This window comes from Schistocerca piceifrons, chromosome 5 (assembly GCF_021461385.2).
Source record: "Schistocerca piceifrons isolate TAMUIC-IGC-003096 chromosome 5, iqSchPice1.1, whole genome shotgun sequence".
Classification (NCBI taxonomy): domain Eukaryota; kingdom Metazoa; phylum Arthropoda; class Insecta; order Orthoptera; family Acrididae; genus Schistocerca; species Schistocerca piceifrons.
Window position 1 is genome coordinate 86921762 of NC_060142.1, and position 27934 is coordinate 86949695.

Here is a 27934-nt window from a genome sequence, read left to right on the forward strand (position 1 = left end):
GTAAGGGGCGGGTGCAGTAAACGGCTGGGCCAGCGGACGCGACGACAGGTGGCTGTCGAGCGGTAAGCAGGGCGCTGACTGGGGCTGACTCAGGCCGCTGAAGTTGGGAGTCCGGCTCTGCTGTGGTTGTTTGCGTGGCGCGAGTTTACGGCGGTCCTGGGGAGCTGGCCAAATACTGCAGCCGGCCGGGGCGGGGCGCGGCGTCGCCGAAAATAGACCGCGGAGCGGCCGGACGGTGGCCTAGCGCCGAGTCGCCCAGCGGAGAGGGCGCTGCGGCCGCGTCGCTGCGGTGCGAGGTGCCGTCACCACTTGCGATGGGCCGACAAGTCTCTGATGACCCGCGGATAGTGATGGGGAGCTTGTGAATGAGTCGTTCAAATGAACGCTTCACTCCAGTGAAGTGTGAACTAACCACTCAATTTCAATGAACTGGTACTTCAAACTCTTCACAGATAGCACACTCCACACTTTTTTCTAGTTCACTCACTCTCTTCCCCTCTCCCTCCCCCAGTACATCGGCGCTACGTCACTCATCCTCCCTTCACTTCAGTCCTCCCTCCACTGCCTGTCGACGAATCGCCCGAATCGCGCGGTGTTTGTGGGGGAACGATAGGTTTACGAGGGGCTGGGGAGGTGAGGGGGGAGGAGAATGCAGCGTCAGTTGCTTCCTGCAGTGCTGACATCATTACCCGTGACTATTTGTGCAGTTAAACTTCGCGTCTACGGGTAGCCTACCGTTGGCAGCGCTTGCAGACAACTGAATATTAAAGATACAAACGAAGAGGCTGGCTGTGTGAGCAAGCACAGCCAACATGAAAATAAGAGGTTTGTTAATAACACTGAAAGAGGGATTTTACGTGAAATCGTACCAATGACTACAGGTGACAGTTTACGTTTTGAATATGGAGGGTTATTATTCTCAACAAAAATAAAATCTACAGGAAAACTTCTGAATAATTACTTAACGTAGGTATATAGACTTTGTGACAGTGGTAAATATACTCATTCTATTTTGGATTAAGTTTTAAAAGGAACATAAAATTGGACTGCATTTCGTTGGTAGCCCTAGTTTTCAGTCCATGAATACAACAAATAATGTTTAATTTGGCAGATAAAGACTTTTTTGGGCGCTTCATGAGAAAATGTCGAGCAAGACTAAATGTAATATCTTCTTTATAAGTGACAGGCTCCTCTGTTTATCTTTCCTTTGTCCCCCTCGACCATGCTCTACTTAAGTTAACTCAGACGCTGTAAGAGCGTAAAACGTTGCGTGCACGTTAATGCATAGTTCGGCCAGCTGTTGGTAAAATTATGAAGTATTACGAAGCTTTATTGGGTTGACGCACCGATATGAATGGAGCCCCTTTCCCGACGCGCTATGTCTCACAACACACGTTTCTTGTGAGTGGATTCATTTTATGTTCGTCCCATGTTCGAACGTTTACATTTACTTGCGCTTCATGAACACTGTTTCTTCACTTATGGCGTTTTACAACACCTGTCTTAACAACTTGAGTTGTAAAATTCTGCGTTGACGTTGCTTGAAAAAAAAAAAAAAAAAATACTTACTTATTCTCACTCTTCTGGCCCCACAAACCGCAGTCGGTTTTTGGCCTCGTCAAGTAGCCTCTTCCACAGCATTCTGTGTTCGGCATCTTCTTTCCCTGGTCCCAGTACCTGAAGATCCTTGGTAATCTGGTCTTTGAATCTCATTTTCGTCCTGCCTAGGAGTCTTCGTTCTTGCGGATCACCCCTGCTCTCTTCCACCGACGTGGCCAGTCCATCTTACTCTTCTTGTCTTAGCTTCCGCAACTACATCTGGTTCATCGCATAGCTCCCTGAGCTCTCTGTTCTTTCTTCTTCGCCAATCTTGTCCCTCATAGATTGCTCCAAAAATCTTTCGCAGGAATTTATTTTCAAAAACTTTTATCTTTCTCTCCGCGTTTATGCTCTGAATGCAACTTTGATTCTCGCCTCTATTTCTTGCTTCTCATCGTTTTTGTTGTTTACTACTACCCCCAGATATTTAAACTTATCTACTTCTTCAAACATGTGGTTATCGATTTGCAGAGTTGCCAGTCTTTCTGTTCTATAGTTTCTTTCTGCCCTCATACCTCTACAGATAATGTAGAAGGAATGCAAAGAGAAACGGTTGATATGTAAACGCAAAGATATTGTGACTGAGAGTATCTACCAAAAGCGGACAGAAATTGTCATTGGAATAATCCACAGAGAGTGAGCAGCAATCCTGCAACGAGCGGAGCGAGTGAAACAGATGTTGGTTGAGTGTTTGCTTGGATGATTAAATGTACCAAACTACAAAGTCATCAGTCCCTTTCTCCTCGAAGAGACAGGTCTACATGACTGTAGATCAGAGATAGCCTCGCGCAAAACCCAGAGGACGAAAACCTCAAGGTCTACGAAAGCTCAATGATGGTGCGATAAAGGACGAGAAGAAGAAAGAAAGACCGGAAGAAAGGCATTCAATGTGCCCCGTCTAGGGAGCAGCTGAAAGCAACGGAAAGAGAGGGCATACATCCACCAGCCCCCGCCACTTACCAGAGGTACCCCACTTAGAAATTGCCTAGGAAAGACTAGCAACACAGACAGGGCGAGACAAGCACAGAGATATAAAAAAGAGCAAGTCTAACGGACCACGCAAGAGAAGGGAAGAAGAATAAAAGAGCAGGTAGGTTGAGGACCAGGGTGCACCACCAAGCCCAGGAGCCGCAGCCCAGCTTGGGCAGAGGAGCAAACACAGTGTTCTGCCAAACCCTCAGTGGAGTAATACGGTTAAGTGGCCCTCCCGTAAAGAGAGTGACAAAACTCCCCTTCACGAATAAAATGTAAGACTAAGTCAGACAGTGAGGCCCGCCTCAGGGTGGCTAGGTTAGCACAGTCCAGCAAAATGTGGACCACCGTCAAACAGGAACCACGAAGTCATTGGATGTGGTCCTCAGATGGTGGAAATGACCATGAGTCGCTAAAGTATGGCCAATCAGGGCCGGCGAAGGCAGTAGAGTCCTCGTGAGAGGCCTGAATGAAGTACTCCGTTATCACCCATAGTTTGTTTGCTGAAGCCAGAATGAGCTATTCCGTATTCCAGACCCATAAAACTTGATGGTTTAATACCGATGGAGGTCTGTTTCCGGAAAACGTATTTCAGGCGTCAGTTATCTGGTAGCCAGTTTTCCCATGCTATCAGCGGGTTCGTCCCCAGGGATCCGAGCATAGCCCATTGTCCAGAATCACGAGTCCATATTGTTCAACGGCATGAAGGGTATAATGGAGAGCAGTTGCCAACGGATGTGGAGGGTAACACTGGTCGAGAGTGTTATGATGACGACGAACGGATCGTCGCCAATGTTGACTGGCGGCCAATGCTACATGTAAATCACAACAGGTTTGTCAGTAACGTCGATAAGGTGCTGGCTGCATGGTCTGGATCTGCAACGACTAAAATAATTAGAAGTTGTTGGTAAAAAATAAAATACAGGGTGATCCACTGATAGTGACCGGGCCAAATATCTCACGAAATAAACATCAAAAGAAAAAACTTCAAAGAACGAAACTCGTCTGCCTTGAAGGGGGAATTCAGATGGCGCTATGGCTCGTCCGTTAGATGGCACTGCGAAAGGTCAAACGGATATCAACTGCGTTTTTTTAAATAGGAACCCCCATTTTCATTACATATTCGTGTAGTTCGTAAAGAAATATGAATGTTTTAGTTGGACCATTTTTACGCCTTGTAATAGATGGCGCTGTAATAGTCAGAAACGTGTAAGTACGTGGCATCACGTAACATTCTGTCAGTGCGGAGGGTATTTGCTTCGTGATACATTATGTTGTGACCTGGCAAGACAGCCAAGTCACAATGAGAGGAAGCCGAAAGGCACGCGCTTAAAGCTCGCGCACACTGGCGTGAGGTCTGGAACAGTTAAGGGAATTTTTAGTAGCAAATAAAGTACGTAGGTCATGTAATACTTAACTTTAATCCACAATTGTAGAACATCGCTCTTGATTGTACATGCTTCATACAATAATATCAAATGCTATGGCGCCTTGCTAGGTCGTAGCAAATGACGTAGCTGAAGGCTATGCTAACTATCGTCTCGGCAAATGAGAGCGTATTTGTCAGTGTAGCTTCGCTAGCAAAGTCTGCTGTACAACTGGGCGAGTGCTAGTACGTCTCTCTAGACCTGCCGTGTGGTGGCGCTCGGTCTGCGATCACTGACAGCGGGTCCGACGTGTACTAATGGACCGCGGCCGATTTAAAGCCTACCACCTAGCAAGTGTGGTGTCTGGCGGTGACACCACACATTACCAGTGTTAAAATTGACCATTTATCAATTGCGGAAAAGGCCTATACGGTGTTGATGTTGGGCTATTGTGATGAAAATGGCCAACGGGAGTGTGCTATGTATGCTGTTCGGTATCCTGGACGACATCGTCCAAGTGTCCGGACCGTTCGCCGGGAGTGTTCAGCCACATGTGAAGCGTCAACCACGACTTGCAACAAATGATGATGCCCAAGTAGGTGTTTTAGCTGCTGTCGCGGCTAATCTGCACATCAGTAGCAGAAAAATTGCGCGAGAATCGGGAATCTCAAAAACGTCGGTGTTGAGAATGCTAAAACAACATCGATGCACCAGGAATTGCATGGCGACGACTTTGAACCTCGTATACAGTTCTGCCACTGCGCACAAGAGAAATTACGGGACGATGAAAGATTTTTTGCACGCGTTCAATTTAGCGACGACGCGTCATTGACCAACAGCGGTAACGCCAACCGGCATAATATGCACTGTTGGGCAACGGAAAATCCACGATGGCTGCGACAAGTGGAACATCAGCGACCTTGGCTGGTGAACGTACGGTGCGGCGTTATGGGAGGAATGATAATTGGCCCCCATTTTATCGATGGCAATCTAAATGGTGCAATGAATGCTGATTTTATACGTAATGTCCTACCGATGTTACTGCAAGATGTTTCACAGCATGACAGAATGGCGATGTAATTCCAACTTGATGGATGTCCGGCACACAGCTCGCGTGCGGTTGAAGCGGTATTGAATAGCATATTTCATGACAGGTGGATTGGTCGTCGAAGCACCATACCATGGCCCGCACGTTCACCGGATCTGACGTCCCCGGATTTCTTTCTGTGGGGAAAGCTGAAGGAAGGGTTGTATCTGGACTTCGTAAAACTGCAGAAGGGTAGTGCGATCTCGACTCCAGACAGAAAGGTGCATTAAGGTGCAAACAGTGCTTCTCCTTAAGCTGGTGAAGACGAGGAGTGAACGTCAGCCGATAATCGCAGGCGAGTCCTACAAAGCGCTAAATCTCCACCACATTGAACAGTTGGTCGTCGAGGTAAAGTTCTGGTTGTGGGTGAACGGTACGACGACTACAGAAGCGCATGACACGAGTCTTGACAGCTGATAACAGAAGGCCATGGGTGGCGTCCGATCCCTGCGACTTTCGTATAGTGCATCGCAGTGAAATATTCTGGCAGCTGTTGCTCGTGATCCACGTGCCAGCTCCGAAGAGATTGCCTGTGCCTGCAGAGTTAGTCAGCCCAGCGTTGTTAACTTTTTCCGCGCAAACAGCTGCTATCCCCGCCATGTATGATCTCAGCTGCAGATTAACCAGCTGGACTGAAGACGACGCATGGAATTTTGTCACTCAGTTCTCATGCTATATCAGGACAGTAGTTTCTCTCTTCAAACAATTTTCCTTTCCGATGGAGCTACCTTTACAATCACGGTAAGATGACTGTAAGAAATATCCATTAATTGGCCGCTGAGAATTCACACCGAGTAAGGCAGTTTGAACAAGTGTGGCTGTTGTGGGTTAACGATTGGCGAGAAATTCTTGTAAGCTATGTGATTGTAAATATTTGAAGAAATCTCAGTGGGTAAAAGATGCGCACAGTTCCTTACCGAAGGGGTATTTGCTCTCCTACAGGAAGAACCACTTGAAATACCTAGATTTATGTGATACCAGCATGATGGGTGCCCAACTCACTAGCCACTTTAGACTAGGAAAGAGCTCAACCAGGTCGGTGGATAGGACGTGAAGGTTTTCTCACTTGACCTTCACTTTCGCTTCATTTGACGCCAATGGACTCTTGTCTCGGGAAAACACTCAAAGATGAAGTCCATGCACAATCTGCGACGACTCAAAAGGATTTATAATTTGTATCGTGCAACGACATGAAAAAATCTCTTCAGTCTGTGAGAAGTCCTTGCGCCAGAGAGTGCAAACGTATATTCCAGTAGACAGTCGCCAATTTGAACACTTCATGATATAAATTTAAATTTATGCATGTTTTATTGAACATATTACTTGGTGATTTATTTTTTATTTTTTGCTGATTAAATTTTGCTACGTGAATATGTATCTTGTCATTAAACTCATGATTTACGTTTCATTTCCGTGTTTTAGAAATCTATTGAATTTTTAGCGTGCACCTTTCATTCAAGGACCTGGCAGAAACCAAAGCGGAAATGTTGCTGTAGTTAACTTGTGCATCACCCTTAGATGCCACATCCCTTGCCATCCGAATGGTATGTCTGTCTAGCCACATGTAGCCAACTGTAATTATTTTCAGGTTTAAATTAACATTTTTCCGCTATTCCGCTTTTGTAAGTAGACTTTCTTAGCAGCGTAAAACTGGAACATCCTGTTAGCTTGAGACGACAGTTCTGTATAACAGCAAGAACTACGAATAAGACAGCTGTGAATTCCATGTTCAAAACAGACAGTTTTTTAAGACCGAAATATCTTAATTTCTCCGAAACTGTTAGATTCTGAATAGTGAAACCCGGTTGAAAACGTTCCTTTTAAACTACGTAACTAGCATCAGAAATTATTTCCCATTTGAAAACCAGAAATTGATGCGGATATTTCTGTAACTAATATAGCTGTGAGCAGAGCCCACACATTGTTAAGGGCAGACGTAGAAGAAAATGCGTTCTTCTACTTAAATATATTTGTCTCCGGAAATATTACAGCTAAAAAAGTAAAACATAATGCTTGATATTCTGTGCAATTTTTGTTTGAAAATGCGTATCAACGTACATTTTAAAGGGATTTTAATTTTTAATTGTCATTCTTCCTTTAATGTACCTTTTCTCGTAAGCTAATCATGCAATAAAATTGTAATTTCACATTTTACATCTGAATTAGAGGCTAATAAAGCGTTTGCAACAGATGTTTTTTAAGGTCATCGTTGCTTTGAAATTAATTTTTCAGCTTTGTGTTACGTGAGACTGCTCTGTTTTTCTCAAATTTCACAGGAGAGCTTTTCTCAGAAAAAAGAAAACGGAAATGTTTTACACAGGATAATTCAGAGAGTAATTCTTAAGAGCTAAACCAAACTTCAGGATGTTAGCTTTTATAGCAACTGAGAAAAGGTACCTCATAGCTCAAAAAAATCAGTTTATGACTACTAGCATTTAGAGTGTTTATTTAAATTTTTGAGACGCGCGGGATTAGCTGAGCGGTCTGGGGCGCTGCAGTCATGGACCGTGCGGCTGGTCCCGGCGGAGATTCGAGTCCTCCCTCGGGCATTTGTGTGTGTGTGTGTGTGTGTGTGTGTGTGTGTGTGTGTGTGTGTGTGTGTGTTTGTGTTTGTCCTTAGGATAATTTAGGTTAAGTAGTGTGTAAGCTTAGGGACTGATGACCTTAGCAGTTAAGTCCCATAAGATTTCACACACACACACACACACACACACACACACACACATACACACACACACACAATTCTAAATTTTTGACAATTATGCTATACCTCTAGTGACTAATTCTGTCCGTATCCTTAACCTATATTCTCTTCTTCACCTTCCTGGAGTAATCTCTTCCCCTGCTTCCTTTGCCAGTCCTACTTTGCACTTATTCTTCTCGTACCTGAGCTTTGTCCTCCAATGCTTCTCAGTATCTTCAGTGTGAATGAACCTGGCTGGTAGCTTTGTCTCTACAGGCACTTAATCCTACCTACATTCCCACCATTGAACATCAGACAACCATAAAGCGCAGCTATCTTCACAACAATTGAGAACACAAATACCGTTTTTGGAAGCACATCCATATAAGGTGATTAAAACTCTCATTTGTATTCTGTGAGGCAAAATACAATTAGACAGGTGAAGAAAGGACGAAATACAAAGTGTAAAAGCACGGGCAAATGAGATATTAACCTAAATCCGCCGGAAAACTCGTCTTTGGCATTTTACACAGTATCATGAATTCACTAATTTTCTTCTTCAATGAACTCAATGGCTTTGTCGAAAATCATTCTTCACATTTAAGAGCAGCATCTGTAACACTATTGTTTAAATTTCCAGTACCTTTTACATGTTAAATTCGGTATTTCCTCACTTTTTTGAAAATATGTCTACAGTTACGCCACATTTCGAGCAAAACAGATTGCTGTATGCAAAACTAAAACTGAAATAAGATAATCTTTCTCACAGCCCTTAAGACTCATCAGCAGTTCGTTTCGTTTGTGTGAGCGAAAAATTTGCGCACCAAAAATATCTAGCGTAGAGAAAGTGTGGATCAAAGCAGCGAAAGAGGCGGCGTGGCAAGAGTAGACTCCCAAATGAACATTTTGGAAATATATTTCTAGCCACGATTAGATTATGAAATTTTACGACGTTATTCTTAAATAACTAATGAAATTAAATACGCAATAAAAAATTCGAATTTTTGCACAATTTTAGCCTACATCTGCCCATAATGAGGCAGGTGGAAACAGCTTCATCGATGGAAACGGAACAACGGTATCATAATCAGGTTAGGAAAGATCTGAGATGAACAGCCTAACTGAATCGCCCACTACAGTAGCGAATGCTTCAACGTTATTAGTGATGTTGGAGCCGTAGAGCAGATACAGAGGTTGGAACTGGCGATTTCCTTATTTCCGGTTGTGGATGGGCGCGGGGGAGGGGGGGGGGGGGGAAAAGGGAGCTGTAAACCTGTTACCATTGTGCTGAAATTCTCGAGTGCCGGAGTCTACCAATTTCTTAACCTCTTCAATAATATCTCAAAATACGTACTATGTAACGTAAACATTCGTATTGTTTCCTTAAGTTTTTTTTCTTTTCATAACTTTCGTGACTCGTGTATTTAAGAGATTGTTGACTTTTCTCTCCAAATATTTTCGAAGAGCTTATGAACATTCTAGGTCGAGTAGCGGCCAGTATGCCTTTAAATATCTCAAGAGCCTTGTCAGTAGCCTATTGCCACCATTTCCAGAAACATGCCCTAAGAATAGTAATCTCCCTTTCCTCATTGTTTCTAGAATGGTTTCTATGGCCTGAGGGACAGCGTTGATATTTTTTTTTTTAAATTTCGTAACTTATTAAGTTTTTTGTACAGCTTAATTTTTCCTTATAACGTGCCTTTCTATTCCGGATTTAGGGTTATACCTAAGTGCTTGGTTGTAATGCTTTATTTTAAGAGTCTTAGATAAGGATTTTCTTCATTGTGCATATTCCTAGTTAAACCGTAAGCTCTTTTCAACTTTTGTATCCTTTATCTTAACTGTAGGTTTTTCTAAGCCATTTTCTGTGCTTGTTTCTCCAAAATATTTGAATTTATTCATCCTTTCAACTGTATCAGCATATTCTCTTGAAAATTTTGGAGCACTTTTATATTCGTCATATATTTTATGTCCTCTTCAGAGATTCTTAATTCCGAAATGTTGGCTCCCTGGGAATTGACTTGTTTTTCTGCATTTGTAAACTTTTCAGGAAATGAAGCGAGAGCACAAATAAAACATTTCCTTTGAAGGCACTTCGCTCTGTGTGCATAAAACGAGTAAGAAAATCACATCAGCCCGCAGAAAGTCACAATCGTCATGAGGCGAGAAAGCGCCCGGTGCGCTGAAGATGTGACGGATCCCCTTACTCCGGTACGAGTGGCGACCGCGAGCATCTCGCCGCAGAGGACGTCTGTGGGGAGCGAGGCAGCAGCGGGAGGAGAGAGGGCTGTCTTTTGTGGCGCATTCGCCGCTCGGCTGCCGGCGCCTTTGTTCTGGCGTGAGGCCGGCAGAAAGAGGCAACTGCGACCGCCGCTGCCTCCTCCACAGGGCCTCGAGCGTGCATCTGCAGACCGCAGCACACGCACCACCGCAGCAGTCTGCGGAAGGCGCCTCCAGGCGCTGCCCGCAGCTAAAAATACTCCTTCCGCGGTAGCCTGACTGCCTCTCGTGTGCCGGCGCCACATCACGTTCTGCTGAACGGCCTAGCAGTGTTCTACCCTAAATACCTGCAGCAGCCACGTGGCTCTCGTCAAATTTACGTCCTCGCGCGACTCCCTGCACACTTGTAGAAATTACATTCATTTAGACGCCCGTGAAAGTCCTTGAGGAGTAAATATCTATATTGAAAGAGATGATATGTTCCGAGTATTGGATACTGCTTGGAAGAGAGAAACATTAAATTGACTCACATATACAGGGTCGCCAAAACGAAACTAGCATGGGAAATACACAATGTATGTTAATCTTCATCATCTACACTTGATAGGGATGAAGTAAGTTGGTTTGATTAGATTAGATTAGATTAGATTAATACTAGTTCCATGGATCATGAATACGATATTTCGTAATGGTGTGGAACGAGTCAAATTTTCCAATACATGACATAATTAAGTTAATTAAACAACATAATTAAGTTAATATAACAACTTTTTTTTCTTAATTTATATCTAAAAATTCCTCTATGGAGTAGAAGGAGTTGTCATTCAGATATTCTTTTAATTCCTTCTTAAATACGTGTTGGTTATCTGTCAGACTTTTGATACTATTTGGTAAGTGACCAAAGACTTTAGTGGCAGTATAATTCACACCTTTCTGTGCCAAAGTTAGATTTAATCTTGAATAGTGAAGATCATCCTTTCTCCTAGTATTGTAGATATGCACAGTGCTATTACTTTTGAATTGGGTTTGGTTGTTAATAACAAATTTCATATGAGAGTATATATACTGAGAAGCTACTGTGAATATCCCTAGATTTTTAAATAAATGTCTGCAGGATGATCTTGGGTGGAACCCAACTATTATTCTGATTACACGCTTTTGTGCAATAAATACTTTATTCCTCAGTGATGAATTACCCCAAAATATGATGCCATATGCAAGCAATGACTGAAAATAGGCGTAGTAAGCTAATTTACTAAGGTGTGAAACAATTTACTAAGATGTGAAATAATTTACGAAGATGTGAACAATTTACTAAGATGTTTATCACCAAAATTTGCAATGACCCTTATTGCATAAGTAGTTGAACTCAAACGTTTCAGCAGATCATCAATGTGTTTCTTCCAATTTAATCTCTCATCAATGGACACACCTAAAAATTTTGAATATTCTACCTTAGCTATATGATTCTGATTAAGGTCTATATTTATTAATGGCATCTTACGATTTACTGTACGGAACTGTATGTACCGTGTCTTATCAAAATTCAGTGAGAGTCCGTTTACAAGGAACCACTTTTCTGAAAGACATTATCGACAATTTCATCAGTTAATTCTTGTTTTCAGGTGTGATTACTATACTTGTATCATCAGCAAAGAGAACTAACTTTGCCTCTTCATGAATATAGAATGGCAAGTCATTAATATACACTCCTGGAAATTGAAATAAGAACACCGTGAATTCATTGTCCCAGGAAGGGGAAACTTTATTGACACATTCCTAGGGTCAGATACATCACATGATCACACTGACAGAACCACAGGCACATAGACACAGGCAACAGAGCATGCACAATGTCGGCACTAGTACAGTGTATATCCACCTTTCGCAGCAGTGCAGGCTGCTATTCTCCCATGGAGACGATCGTAGAGATGCTGGATGTAGTCCTGTGGAACGGCTTGCCATGCCATTTCCACCTGGCGCCTCAGTTGGACCAGCGTTCGTGTTGGACGTGCAGACCGCGTGAGACGACGCTTCATCCAGTCCCAAACATGCTCAATGGGGGACAGATTCGGAGATCTTGCTGGCCAGGGTAGTTGACTTACACCTTCTAGAGCACGTTGGGTGGCACGGGATACATGCGGACGTGCATTGTCCTGTTGGAACAGCAAGTTCCCTTGCCGGTCTAGGAATGGTAGAACGAGCCGGCCGAAGTGGCCGTGCGGTTAAAGGCGCTGCAGTCTGGAACCGCAAGACCGCTACGGTCGCAGGTTCGAATCCTGCCTCGGGCATGGATGTTTGTGATGTCCTTAGGTTAGTTAGGTTTAACTAGTTCTAAGTTCTAGGGGACTAATGACCTCAGCAGTTGAGTCCCATAGTGCTCAGAGCCATTTGAACCATTTTGAATGGTAGAACGATGGGTTCGATGACGGTTTGGATGTACCGTGCACTATTCAGTGTACCCTCGACGATCACCAGTGGTGTACGGCCAGTGTAGGAGATCGCTCCCCACACCATGATGCCGGGTGTTGGCCCTGTGTGCCTCGGTCGTATGCAGTCCTGATTGTGGCGCTCACCTGCACGGCGCCAAACACGCATACGACCATCATTGGCACCAAGGCAGAAGCGACTCTCATCGCTGAAGACGACACGTCTCCATTCGTCCCTCCATTCACGCCTGTCGCGACACCACTGGAGGCGGGCTGCACGATGTTGGGGCGTGAGCGGAAGACGGCCTAACGGTGTGCGGGACCGTAGCCCAGCTTCATGGAGACGGTTGCGAATGGTCCTCGCCGATACCCCAGGAGCAACAGTGTCCCTAATTTGCTGGGAAGTGGCGGTGCGGTCCCCTACGGCACTGCGTAGGGTCCTACGGTCTTGGCGTGCATCCGTGCGTCGCTGGGGTCCGGTCCCAGGTCGACGGGCACGTGCACCTTCCGCCGACCACTGGCGACAACATCGATGTACTGTGGAGACCTCACGCCCCACGTGTTGAGCAATTCGGCGGTACGTCCACCCGGCCTCCCGCATGCCCACTATACGCCCTCGCTCAAAGTCTGTCAACTGCACATACGGTTCACGTCCACGCTGTCGCGGCATGCTACCAGTGTTAAAGACTGCGATGGAGCTCCGTATGCCACGGCAAACTGGCTGACACTGACGGCGGCGGTGCACAAATTCTGCGCAGCTAGCGCCATTCGACGGCCAACACCGCGGTTCCTGGTGTGTCCGCTGTGCCGTGCGTGTGATCATTGCTTGTACAGCCCTCTCGCAGTGTCCGGAGCAAGTATGGTGGGTCTGACACACCGGAGTCAATGTGTTCTTTTTTCCATTTCCAGGAGTGTATATTAAGATCAACAAAGGACCCAAGACCGACCCTTGTGGAACCCCATTCTTGATAGTTCCCCAGTTTGAGGAATGTGCTGATCTTCGCATATTATGAGAACTGCTTATTTCAACTTTCTGCACTCTTCCAGTTAGGTACAAAGTAAACCATTTGTGCACTGTCCCACTCATGCTACAATACTTGAGCTTGTTTAGCAGAATTTCATGATTTACACAATCAAAAGCCTTTGAGAGATCACAAAAAATCCCAATGGGTTGTGTTCGGTTATTCAGATCATTCAAAATTTGATTGGTGAAAGAATGTGTGGCATTTTCTGTTGAAAAACCTTTCTGGAAACCAAACTGACATTTTGATAGTCTGTCTGTGTTAACAAGCATGAACTACTTTCCAGACAAGCTACGTATTGCAGATTGTCTGCTATGCTGGCCATTAAAATTGCAACTTCATGAAAGTAACAAGCAACGAACTTTAATATGCTGGATATGCTCATGACCATTATTTCAGTGCAGCTGTACATATTGGGTACCAGCGCTACCGCCTTCATTCAATACACAAGATGTTTGAGTGTTATAGATACAAAGGAAAAGAGTGAGTAGCGAACAATAAAACAAGCTAATGATTCTAGTAAACGTAAGTCCAGGAACCAAAGGTTTAGCCGATACGACGTGTTGAGACATTTTAACACTCTAGGATCCAGATGCTGACATGCACTTGAGAACTAATATACTGCAGCTTCTTCTTCTTCTTTTTCTGCACTGGTCCATCTAAGGATTGGTTTGCAACAGCTGCAATGGGAGCTTGTCTCCATTCTGTGCGTCTTTCAGCTTTTCTCTTCATTTCTTTATAGGTGTCACATCCCAAATCTTTCACGATTTGATCCATGTACCTCAGCCGTGGTCATCCTCTTGGTCTTTTTCCCTCGACATATCCCTCTATGATTGTGTTTAGGAGTCAATTATGTCTTAATAGATGGCCTGTAAATTGCACTCTTCTTTTAACAATGATACTCCAGAAGCTTCTCTTCTCACCTGCTCTTTCCAGAACCACTTCGCTTGTGACCTTGTCGACACATTTTATTTTGACAATGCGTCTATAGCACCACATTTTCAAAGAATGTAGCTTCTGGTCTTCCTCTATCCCGAGAGTCCATGTTTCACACCCATAGCATGCCACACTCCACACATATGATTTCAAAAATCTTTTCCTGATTTCAAGGCTGATGATCTTAGATGTTAAGATGTTTTTCTTCTTGTTAAAAGCAATTCTACTTCTCACTTCTGCCTTCCTCCTTCCATCCCTGGTAATATTGCTGCCCAGATAAGTAAATTTATCAACTTGTTCAAGCCTACATGAACTTGAACTTTGATTTGATCTTTTTTGTCACATGCCATTACTTTTATTTTTTCTTCATTTATTCTCATATTATATTCTTCCCCCATAACTTTATCCATGCTATTCAGTAGGACTACAATATCTTCTTCACTTTCAGCTAGGACAGCTATATCATCGGCAGATCATATCTATTACAGTTACATGTCTATTAATGCGAAAACAGGTTTCCGTTCGTCTCCTCATCAACTTCCGCACATTCTGAAAAGCAAAGGTCCAAACTAGCTGCAATAAGTTTAATATCCTTTACGACAGTTGTTGCCATTCTCAACAAACGCCCAGTTTGGTTTGACGTCCATATCACACCTATAGCAAACTGTTGCTTCTAATTCGTAGTGATTCCATGATATCTAGCAGTTATGAACATAAAGAATACGTTTTGACTCTTATTTGACAATTGGTTTACTAAAAAGTACTATTTGACATTTATTTGACCGTTTCCCCGTGATGCTATATAGGTGCTATGATGCTCACATTGACATGGATGTCTGCAGTCCCATGCGACTTGCGCCCGAGAGGACATAAGTTTTCTTGGCCGTGCGAACGCTACAGCCTCGACAAGAACCTAGAGTGAGGAAATGGGCACGATGATCGCAAGACAATATCAACACGGCCAGTCTGACGGTGCATGGAGCACCATGAATGTTAGCACAGCATACATTGTTACGGATTCCTTTGTCGCCACAGTAGAGAGACTCGCCGGCAGCGGCGCATCCAACGAGAGCGCAGGATACGCGAGTGCCGCCACGTCGCCTTGGCAGACAAATTTCAGTTCAGTGTACAACATACACTGTACCCGTGTGTGAAGGCTCCGAGGAGACAGAATGTTACTACATTGCATTCTCCATCATCGTACGTCCTCAGCTCCTGGGATGATGCTATGGGGTGCTATTGGGCACAAAACATGGTCGTCTCTGGTTTCCATAGCCAGTAAATGGGACAGTGGCTGCTATATTTATGTTTTGATAGGAGTGTGTGTTATCTTAGAGTTCTCCGTGAGGTTTTGTTTAAACAAGATAAGGGCAGGAAGCATATTACCAGTGCTTTCTTGGCCTACCTCAATTTAGAGGGTGTCTGACTCTTCCCCTGACTAGTATGTTCCCCTGATCACCCATCCACTGAATGCGTCTTATCATAGCTTGCCGAAAGACTGCACACGACCATTCCCCCTTCAGTACGAGTCATGAACTTTGGCATGGTGTTAAAGCAGCATGTAACGATATTTACCTGCATCTCTCAGCCAACGTATTTCAATGCGAAGCCCAATCGTTGTAGTGTTACAGTTGCTGCCACGGGTAGCAGCTCTGCATGCTACATTCCCCCCCCCCCCCCCCTCCTCCCCGCCCTGTGTTTACATCTACATCTGCATAGGTAATCCGCAAGCCACGGTACGGTGCGTGGCGAAGAGTGTCCTGTATCACAATAATCATTTCCTTTCCTGTTTCACTCGCAAATAGAGCGAGGGCAAGACGACTGTCTATATACCTCCGTACAAGCTCTAATTTCTCGAATCTTCTTGGTCCTTACGCGCAAGGTACGCTGGCGGCGGTAGAATCGTCAGCTTCAAATGTCGGTCCTCTTGATCTTCTCAGTAATGTTTCTCGAAAAAAACCTCGTCCTCCCTTCAGGGACACCGAGTTCACGAAGTGTGTACGTGTTGTTCGAACCTTCCTTCAATCCGACTTGGTACGGATCCCAAACACTCAAGCAGCACTCAAGAATAGGCGCACCAGTGTCCTTTATGCGGTCTTCCTTGATGTGAACTACTCTTTCCTAAAATCCTCAGAATAAACCGAAGTCGACCATTCGCCTTCCCTACCACAGTTCTCACATGCTCGTTCCATCTCATATGGAACGTTACACCCAGATGTTTAAACGACTTGACTCTGTCAAACGGGACACTAGTAATACTGTAACACAACGCATTCCTCATACCATCTGGAAACTTTGTCTAAGTCGTATTGTATCTCCCTACAGACACTGAACTTCGACAAGTTACCGTTCACGATAGCATCAACATCAAGCAACCGCAGATTGCTGCCCACCATCTCCACCAAGTCATTTATGTACACAGAGATCAACAGAGCAACAGAGGTCCTATACCACTAAATCTTACACACGCACACAGACACACACACACACACACACACACACACACTATATATATATATATATATATATATATATATATATATATATATATATATATATTGTCTTCGTATCCAGCATTTCATGTGAACATGAACCAAGTAGGGCTGTGTTGTGGGTGATCGAACACTTCCCATCGAAAAGGCTGCAGGAGTGTCTTCACTGCCGCTGCAGAGTGCGGCTGAGAACTGCCATGAAGAAGGAAGTGCGTGGCAGTTTTGTTAGGCGGGCTGCATTCATTAAGGCGAAGCCTGTCAGCTGCCCCTCCTATTTGGCGGGAGACATCGTTGTTCTAGGCACCTTTACTCGCTCACAGTCCGCTCACAACTGAAAAGAGCGTCTTGATGCGATCGACGGTCATACTAGAGGCACTACTCAACATATCTGTACAAAGCTTCATCGGGTTCTCACTCAAGTACGGAGTACGGAAGAATGGCAGCTCAAGTACATCTATACCCAGCAAGTTAGGAGGTGCAATGTTAACACATTGGACTCGTCTTCTGGAGGACTTTGGTTCATATCTCTGTCTATCCACTCGCTCGTAAGTTTCTCGTGATTTCACTAAATCGCTTAACACGAATGCTGGGGTGGGCTATGTGGAGGTACACGCTCGTTTTCCGTCGCCATCATTCTCCAGTATCCTACCAAAGAATCTAAGTCTGTCAGCTGCCTTATGACTGAGCTTATGTGATCATTCCATTTCACAGCTCCAGGAACTGTTACATAAAAATATTTGTAAGAGTAACAGATTCCAGTGGTGACTCACTGACATTTGGTTTGGTACCGAGCAAGAAGTTTTCAATAAATAATGCGAGAGGCACCATCAGACAGGCAGAACTCCTCGCCATGCATCTCTCAGCCTCCAGTCAGCCCTCAAAAACATGGACCCCGTCTTGCTTCAGCGCCACTTCCTCCAGGGCGTCGTGTACATCCACCAGAACAATGTACTAGTGGGCTTGTGACTATTCCGCGGACAAGGTCAAAACGGTATGCGCCACACACATTCACAGAACCGCACCATCGAATGGGAGTTCCCTGCCAGCACACGCAATTTCAGTGTCTGCAGTTAGATGTTACACTGCTCTGAAGACTCCGATGCACCAGTCGCTAATTATAGAGAAATAAGAGCAGTAAAAGAATGTTTGCAAATATTACTATCCGTGACACAATATACAGACTGCCAAGAGACAATAAAGTTAGTCAGTATCATTGTATTAGGTTTAGGATACCAAAAGCCATGTACCAAAGTTTAATTAAACGTGTAATTAAACGTTGTTTGTTATTTCTTAATGTGCTGCTAGATCTTTGTTATAGTGCGCCGTATCACAGCAACTGTTTATTCAATAATCTTAGCGTGCAATGACTATCATTCAGAAACTACAGCATGGAAACATTTTTCTGCTTCTGTTGACCTCTGGGCTGAATTAAGAGTAGCGTTCAGTAACTACATTCACAACAGTATCTTAGTGATAAGACACTTCATTTCGTGTTATCTACAGTCCACTTATTACATTCTTGAAGAGTTAAAACAAACTGTCAACTTTTGCACTACTCTGAAGTCTTAACAAAGAAAACTGACTTAATAATTGTGCGACTTTTGTAAGGTAATAGTTCTCGGCGGAGTTTCGAGTCCTCCCTCGGGCGTGGGTGTATGTGTTTGCCCTTAGGATAATTTAGGTTAATTAGTGTGTATTCTTAGGGACTGATGACCTTAGCAGTTAAGTCCCATAAGATTTCACACACATTTGAACATTTTGTAAGATAATGTTTCATTGAAGCATCTGAAAAATGAGGTTGCTATCAATATTGTCAGCCGTGTCATTGTACACAACAAGAACAGAAATGACACCAACACACTTCCATGGGGCACACCAGACGTTCCATGCACATCTGTCGATAGTTATCCATCCAAAATAACAAGCTGCATCCTCTGTACCAAGAAATCCTCCATGAAGTCACATGTTTCGTCTGATGCCCAATACGATCGAACATCAGTTGATAATCTTCGAGTAGTACAGAGTCAAATGCTTTTCGGTAATCGTGAAATATTGTATTCAGCTGTTACTTCGATCCATTGCATTCAGGATGTCATGTGGTAAACCGCGAATTTCGTTTCGCACCTCCGAAATTTTCACTTTATGTTCGCTTATACAATCGTAATGCAGCTATTGTAAAACGTAGCACATGGTTAACACAACACATCTATCCTTCCACCAGAGGACATCCGCATAAATACACAACAAATGTGAACGTGTGTCAAGAGTACACCCAAATGAAAGTGGGGGGGGGGGGGGATCTTTAATAATGTACGTTTCAGTGATTGAATACGCACATGATAACACACCAGGCACATGCGAATGTTCTGTCTGTACTACTATTTCAGCTCCATACTCTACAGTCAGTCAGCTGGACCATCATCATGCAGTAGCCACATCACCGTTCCAGCAGAGGGAGGTACGGTTATCCATAGCAAGCTCCGTTATGCCTCGCTTGTGAGATTTCCTGGAAGGAGAGCTGGACCCACGAGGCAGTCGCAAATAATCCCCGCCCACACACTGAGCCTTAACCGATGCGGATGGTTCGCTGTCACCGTCCCATGAGAATCCTCCGTACCCCAGAGGTGAGCGTTGCGAAGGTTCACGACGTATTCCCTCGCAAAGGTAACCCAATTTGTAAATAGGATGGACGGTAGAAGTCCCAGCACCGTGGCCTGTGCGACGAACCAGCGACGAAACCTCGACCACGGACACAAGCCCGTGAGTCATAAGGCAAGCGTGCATTGTACGTAATCGTAAAGTGGAAGTTGTGGAAAATGTTCCAAACGGTCATCTGGCTTATCCTGCACTGACGGGTCACCTTCCTGGTGCTGATACTGGGGTTGCTGTTAAAGATCTATTATTTCCACTTTCAACTGTGAAACTTTCAACTCTTGGAACGCATTTCGCATCGTATGTCCTTATGACCTTTTTTTCTACTTATCTTCTGGAGGATAGTTTCCTGCAATTTGCTTCCAGTTAAGCAAAATCGTCCTGTGCACGCAATAGACATTCTTCTTGGTTCCTATGAGACATACTTCGCTTGAAGTTATAATAAAATATGAACATAAATGCAGACTTTCCGGCAAGCATTTACATCTTGGTGACTTGTAGGCACCAGGGTCTTGTCTATGATGTATTTCGGTGTTTAACGTCTCGTCTCCTAGTACTGGAATCATCCTTGCACGCTATACAAATGTGTCTAATTTCCAAAGATGCTGCACCACTAAGTACGCTATGTGCAGTTGTGTTCGCTAGAAAGTCTCGAAACGCTAATTTTAATTTTCTATTCGAAGTAAATAACACACCGAAAACGCTTGAATGTATAGCTGCACGTATTATGACGCATAAATAACCAAACAGGCAATTATTTGTCGTATGTAACGAATCTGGTAAAAAGGATACATGAAAAGTACTGGCTCTTGGCTAGTCCCTAAATGTAGATGTATCATTTTCTCTGCCAGCGCTCGACAAGTAATCTTCATTTGTCTGTGTATAAATACCGAAGGTCAGATTCCGGTGTTAAAAAAAAAAGAGTGTGAACTGTGTTGGCAGAGATAGAGTGAAATCGATAGCCGAGGTCGATAGCATCATCCAGTGAGTGCACTCGCTAGACGCGCAATCTCCAAAAGCTCGGAATTAAAAACGTGAAAAAAAAACCGCTATCGATCTACCATTACTCAGGGCCATTCTTCCTGGATTACCGATCGTACATCACGTGTCTCGTCGCGGAAGCCATTCGTTAAATGAAATCCGTTCGTAACTGCGACGCGATTGATAAAACATTGGCCCGGGAGCGCCGATGCATCCCAAGGCGTAGGAAGCGCCGCCGGGAAGTAGCCGAGGGCGGCAAGCCGGAACTTCACGACGGCGTCGAGAAACATCCGGCAAGCGAATCCTTAAGATGTGCTGGCGTCTGCAAGGCGGAGGGGCGTCGGAAGCCACTAGTAAACGCCGTTAGTTTGATGATAACACATGTTTTCTTCCCAGCACGGAGCACTACATCGCCACTATCAGCCGGAATGTGTTCACATATACATCTTATTCAATAAGTTGAAGATGGTCAGTCGCAATGTTTTAATTATCACTTCGAAAAAACGAAGTTACGTAATAGTTTTGCAGCAGGACAAATAGGCATGCAAGCCTGCAACACACCCAAATCCCCGTGCAACAGTATCGTATTATGCCGGTAGGCGATAGAAATTGACGGAACCGAACACCAGCTTATCAAATGCGTGCGCGATTTTGTTTTGAGCTCCCTACCACCATTATACGGTACTGTGCTACGGGAATTTCAGTGTGTACCAGGACTGCAGGCATACCCGTAAACAAACAAAAATTTAATTGCTTAAGTTCAATCTTCAAAGTGATAGTTAAATCTTTTGACTGCCGCTCGCAGATATAGCCAAACTCATTGCACTGTGAAGTGCTTTGTTGGACGTCTCCAAATGGACTTCTGGTAACGGTGCTGGAATCTCGATTGTACTCAAAGTGACACTGTCGCTACACTTGCAATTGCTTAAGGCTTTTCATGTGGTGGTGTTATGGGTCCAAAGGGTTTAGTGCCCTGAACTGCGGGGGCTATTTTTTTCCCTATCTTGATCGATCGCGAAATGGAAATCACATTGAAAAAAAACATTTAGCCACACCTTCCAGATATTCTCTACATAATCACCACTACCACGCAGAAATCTGTCGTAGAGCGGTACCGCCTTTCCTACATCCTCGTCCTAAGAGGCAGCCGCGTGTGATTTCCGCCAATTACTTACGCTGGTCAACAGCTCGTTGTCTGTACCAAAATTCTGTCCCCATAGCCAGCATTTCATCTGAGCGAAGAGATGAAAATTAGAGGAAGCCAAATCCTGGCTCTTTTATATGAATACAATGAGTCTGTTTATTTTTGGACATGTCATTCATGGCCTCGATGGGCAATGAATCCATAACCGCCGGCTTGTGTGGCCGAGGGAACCGCGCGACCACTACGGTCGCAGCTTCGAATCCTGCCTCGGGCATGGATGTGTGTGATGTCCTTAGGTTAGCTAGGTTTAAGTAGTTCTAAGTTCTAGGGGACTGATGACCTCAGATGCTAAGTCCCATAGTGCTCAGAGCCATTTGAACCAATCCACAGAGCGAACGCACGATATCGTTCGACCTCCGGCGAGAATCTAAAATTAGTGAGCATGGACGGCATGGATGGGCACTGCCGATAGGTGCAGCTGTGAGGGAATGAGTGTCGGATGGTTCAGTGTTTAACGCAAGTGCCAAGTAAACAGGACATCCAGGTATCGAGTCCCGGTCCAGTACACATTTTCATTCGTCGACGGCGATTCCACGCAAAGTCCCGATGCAGCTGATATTATCCGTTCCTTCCCTTTCCTTTCCTGTCTACCCCCTCCACCTTCAATTTACGTTACATAATATTGGCTGAATGTCGCTTCCATAAACACTTCCCATCGCAAACGCGGCAGGATTGTCTTCGTTGCACCTGCAGTATGCGGCCGAGATTTCTCATGAAGAACGAAAAGTAATTACGGTATGTGGGTTGCATGAAAGAGGTGAAACCCCTCGGTAGGGCTTCACATTTAGCGGGAGACACTACGTTCTAGGGATCTTTACGTGCTCACTGTGCTCAAATGGCTCTGAGCACTATGCGACTTAACTTCTGAGGTCATCAGTCGCCTAGAACTTAGAACTAATTAAACCTAACTAACCTAAGGACATCACACACATCCATGCCCGAGGCAGGATTCGAACCTGCGACCGTAGCTGTCCCGCGGTTCCGGACTGAGCGCCTAGAACCGCTAGACCACCGCGGCCGGCTGCTCACTGTGCGTTCAGAACTGAAGAGTGCTGTGTCACGCTATAAATGGGCATACTAGAGACACTGCACGACACATCTTAGCAAATCTTCACAGCATTTTCACTGTGGTTTTACTTTCGCACCGATCGAGTGTTGAAAAATGTAGCCATTGCATATAATTGCTTTGTCGAGCTAATCCTAACGCACGTGGAAAATCTAGGAGGCTGGACCAGTGTATAAATACAGGCAAAATGAAACTGACCTGGAAAATACCCTATGTCCCTTGGGATAGGTAAGCCAACGTAAGCCATCCACTATCAGCGCCGATGACAGAATCTGGGTTCGCTACCTAGCGACACATGAAATATATTCCGGATGATTGTTATTTTGTCCATACTGTTTATAAACAGTGTGCATAGTCAGACGATACGACAACCAGGTTCAAATGGCTCTGAGCACTATGCGACTTAACTTCTGAGGTCATCAGTCGCCTAGAACTTAGAACTAATTAAACCTAACTAACCTAAGGACATCACACACATCCATGCCCGATGCAGGATTCGAACCTGCGACCGTAGCAGTCCCGCGGTTCCGACAACCAGGGTGAATTGTTGCAAATCGGACTTGACAATACCCTTTAGGTACACAGAGTGTTCGAAATGCCCGTTACAAACTTCTAGGACTTATAGAGGGGAGTGAGTGCACAATATTTTGAATAGGAATCCATGTCCGAAAAAATACCGTTTCTTTGCTACGACCGTTTGGGAAGATTTTCGTACATCCATATTTAAACTGGATGAAGGTGGGACAAAGCTGGTATAATTTTTATTAAAAATGAAGTTCTTCGAGCTGTATTTAAGATTTTAAATTTACTTCGCTACTAGTTTCGACGTTGCGTCAACGTCATCTTCAGGCCCGTACACTTTAATGAAGAAGTCCGCGGTGAAAGATGTTCGCTAGGTAGATACGCAACAGGGTAGCCATGGTGGAGGGCGGTTACGTCGGATCGGCTGATGTAATGTGACATCCATCCTACCCCTCTGACCTGGTTCTGGCCTCATTCACGTATCTCTGAGTATTAGGGCTACACCGTCGAATACAAGTTTGCGGAATATACCGACATGATCCTTCTGAATGGCTAAGCCCATGGTAATGGAAGAGCTTCTCATCACCTGTATCGACATAGTTCTTCACAGCGTCCGACTCCATCGCATAACCTTTTCGCTGAAATTACACAAAGGCTTCGTGGAAAGGATACCTTCACCGACAGAAGGTGTGGCTCTTGTTATCCAAGAAGTCATTGGATCACCCAAATTCCAAGAGGCCGTACTGCATCACGTTGAAGAGAACCCGTCAACGATCACACGAGCAATTTTTTTGGCTATTAATGAGTGGAACTGTAAAACAAGTGGTGTACTGGGTCACGCCTAATCAGTTAGAAGTAAAAGCGGTCGCTTTACCAACAGGTCTCCAAATGGTTGTACCACAGAAACGTTACGTTTACAGTTAAAAATATTATCTATTCACTATCCTGTACAAGTCCTTGCAGTCTGTAACTGGAATTTCCGAACACTCTGTATTTATTGTGTTATCTCTTAGTGGAAGATGGGACTCAAGTTTGTCATGTCAAGGAAGGCACCAAGTCAAGAGAAACTGGAAGTAGCACATACACGGCTTAGCCAGATCATTATGAGCACCGAACTACTGTCTATATAAACCAGAGCAGATGGTAGCGTCACCTGGAGAGGAATGACTGCTAGTCAGACACAAGCACGGTCAAAGTATTATCAGTGAGCGTGTTGTCCGGGTGTAGAATGGGCAAGGCTCGCGATCCTGACCGAGGGCAGTTTGTGATGACGCACTCTAACGAACATTTCGCACACTGCACGACTTGTCTGGTGTTTGAGGAATGCTGTGGTGTCTTCAGCAGGTTATGAAAGCATGGTGAAAACACATCCAGACGTCGTGGGGTTGGGCGGCCACACCTCATTACACATATCGACGTCGTAGGCTGGGAATACTGGTAAAATAGGACAGGTGGCGAACTGCATCAGACTTTAACGCTCGGCAGAGTAAAATTCTGTCTGAACAAAAAGTGCACCGAACACTTCTAACGATGGGCCTCCGCAGACTACGATACATACCTGTGCCAACGTTAATACAACGACATCGGCAACCACGACTGAAATGGGCATGTGACCATCGGCACTGGACGATTGCGCAGTGGCAGAGCGTTCACTGGTCTAATGAATCCCGATACCCTCTTCATCATGCTGATGGAAGGGAGCGAACGCATTGTCTTCCAGGGGAACAGCTTCTTGACACATATAATGCGGGACAGAGACAAGTTCCGCGGCTCCACTACCTTCTGGAGAACATTTATGTTTGCATTCGTGGATCCAGTGGAGCTCGTGAAGGCACCATGACGGTCAACGAGTATCGTACACTGGTTAATGACGGTCATGTTTCCTGACGGCAGGGACATTTTTCAGCGAGATAATGCGCCATGTCACAAGGCCACCAGTGTGATGGAGATTTTAAAGGAACACAATGGTGAGCTACAGTTAATGTGCTGGCCCCCAACTCACCAGATCTGAAACCGATAGAACAGATCTGGGATTTGACTGAACGAGGCGTCAGAGCTCATCGCCCCTCTCGCCAGAATTTTCGGGAATGAGGCGACTTGTGTGCGCAGATGTGATGCCAACTCGCTCCAGCGACCTAGCGAGGCGTATTTGATTCTATTCTACGACACATCGCCGCTGTTATCCGCGCCGGAGGTGGAAATACCGGGTATTAAGTTCGTGGTCATAATGTTCTGGCTGATCAGTGTATCTGCAAACCAAATCAGCTTTCTGCACGGAACCTGCCGCTCCATACCATTCTGCCGTTCTCACGGAACTCCAGAAACCAACATCCCTAAGCCTGCTTACCACGTACCGAAATTGCAAACGGCCGAAGGCGCGATCGATAAAAATCAGTTCGTGACATCTTACAACTCTCGCATCAAAGAACTTAATACGACGGTGCACTAAGGTCCTGAATCCGGTCCAAAATTACTTCAGGAGTGACGGCTACGACTGAGGTAATAGTGTGTATCGCAAGCCAGAGGAACGGGACACATTCTGCCAGTCCCACGAGAACTGCTGTGTAGTTGCAGAAAACACCATTGGCTGCCAGACTCTTAACCTCATCGCTAAAACACTTGGCGTTCGTTCTATGCTTCAGACAGTATGTCGCCCTGTGAAACCGTTCGTTGCTCGCTAATGTTTGCTTTCATTTCTCGTGGTTGTAGGATTAATGCTTTATCTGGTATTTCTGTTGTCTATTATGAGCTGTGTGATACTGAACAATGTCAATTACTATTCAGTGGAACAACTCGACGTCGCTGTCTTTGCAAGGACATTCGAGAAAATAGTTTGCGCGTTACGTCCCTAAATCGTCAAAAATTGCTCTTCATAACGCTCATATTTATTCTTTTATTGTTAACAAGACTTTTACCACGGCAAAGCGAAAGGAGAAGTCGGTTTGTGTCAGCGTCGAAACGTCAAAGGGAGTGATAAATTTCAAAATTTCTCCATACACGAAATCCAAAGGAAACATATTGGTTAGCCAAATACAAGACAGCGAAAGGAATGTAACAACCGAAGAAATGTTATTTATATTTACACCAGGAACAATATTTTCCCAGACAATCAAGCTTAAAATGGAAGTTTCTGATAAACGTACTGGTTACTTAGTTTGAGCCCATACTTCATATTAATGAAAGTACTTATAATATCTTCATAACTTCGTTGTCTTAAAACTTCACTTTCACTACTGAGCAAAACCAAACCGTTGAGCTTTTCTTCCAACATAGCGGTTCGAATCTTATGTTTGATCAACTAAAGTTTTGAAAAGTGCCTTTTTCCACTGCTGTTTGTGGCTGTACGCGACCTCGACATTAGGAAATCATTCCTTGAGATTTTGTATGTCTTTATTACGTGCCTAAAATTCAATTAACCATTCCTTCGAAAGTCTTATAGATTTTACCACGTGAAACGGCTCCCACTGGAAATCTGACTCGAGGACGCGCGAGGTTTGAGAAGTGAATACCGACTTTCTTCAAATCAACTGTCAGATGACAAAATCAGGCAAATAAGACCACATTATAATTTAGCATACGTATTTTACTATTGTAACCGGACGCACTCCACAATGTTAAATACTTTCTTATTTTAAATTTCTATTATTAGATTAGATTAGATTAGATTAGATTAATACTAGTTCCATGGATCATGAATACGATATTTCGTAATGATGTGGAATGAGTCGAATTTTCCAATACATGACATAATTAGGTTAATTTAACAACATACTTAAGTTAATATAACAACTTTATTTTTTTGTGTTTTTTATTTTTATTTTTTTTATTTTTTTAATTTTTTTTCCTTAATTTATATCTAAAAATTCCTCTATGGAGTAGAAGGAGTTGTCGTTCAGAAATTCTTTTAATTTCTTCTTAAATACTTGTTGGTTATCTGTCAGAATTTTGATACTATTTGGTAAGTGACCAAAGACTTTAGTGCCAGTATAATTCACCCCTTTCTGTGCCAAAGTTAGATTTAATCTTGAATAGTGAAGATCGTCCTTTCTCCTAGTATTATAGTTATGCACACTGCTATTACTTTATAATTGGGTTTGGTTGTTAATAACAAATTTCATAAGAGAGTATATATACTGAGAAGCTACTGTGAATTTCCCTAGATCCTTATATAAATGTCTGCAGGATGATCTTGGGTGGACTCCAGCTATTATTCTGATTACACGCTTTTGTGCAATAAATACTTTATTCCTCAGTGATGAATTATCCCAAAATATAATGCCATATGAAAGCAATGAGTGAAAATAGGCGTAGTAAGCTAATTTACTAAGATGTTTATCACCAAAATTTGCAATGACCCTTATTGCATAAGTAGCTGAACTCAAACGTTTCAGCAGATCATCAATGTGTTTCTTCCAATTTAATCTCTCATCAATGGACATACCTAAAAATTTGGAATATTCTACCTTAGCTATATGCTTCTGATTAAGGTCTATATTTATTAATGGCGTCATACCATTCACTGTACGAAACTGTATGTACTGTGTCTTATCAAAATTCAGTGAGAGTCCATTTACAAGGAACCACTTAGTAATTTTCTGAAAGACAGTATTGACAATTTCATCAGTTAATTCTTGCTTCTCAGGTGTGATTACTATACTTGTATCATCAGCAAAGAGAACTAACTTTGCCTCTTCATGAATAT

General features: G+C 44.0%; 1 protein-coding gene across 4 annotated transcripts in view; it reads right to left on the reverse strand.

Annotated features, from left to right (window-relative positions):
* LOC124797830 (hemicentin-1-like) overlaps window positions 1–27934 on the reverse strand; it is a 1195221-nt gene that overhangs the window by 726419 nt on the left and 440868 nt on the right. The gene's annotated exons all lie outside the window — the stretch shown is intronic.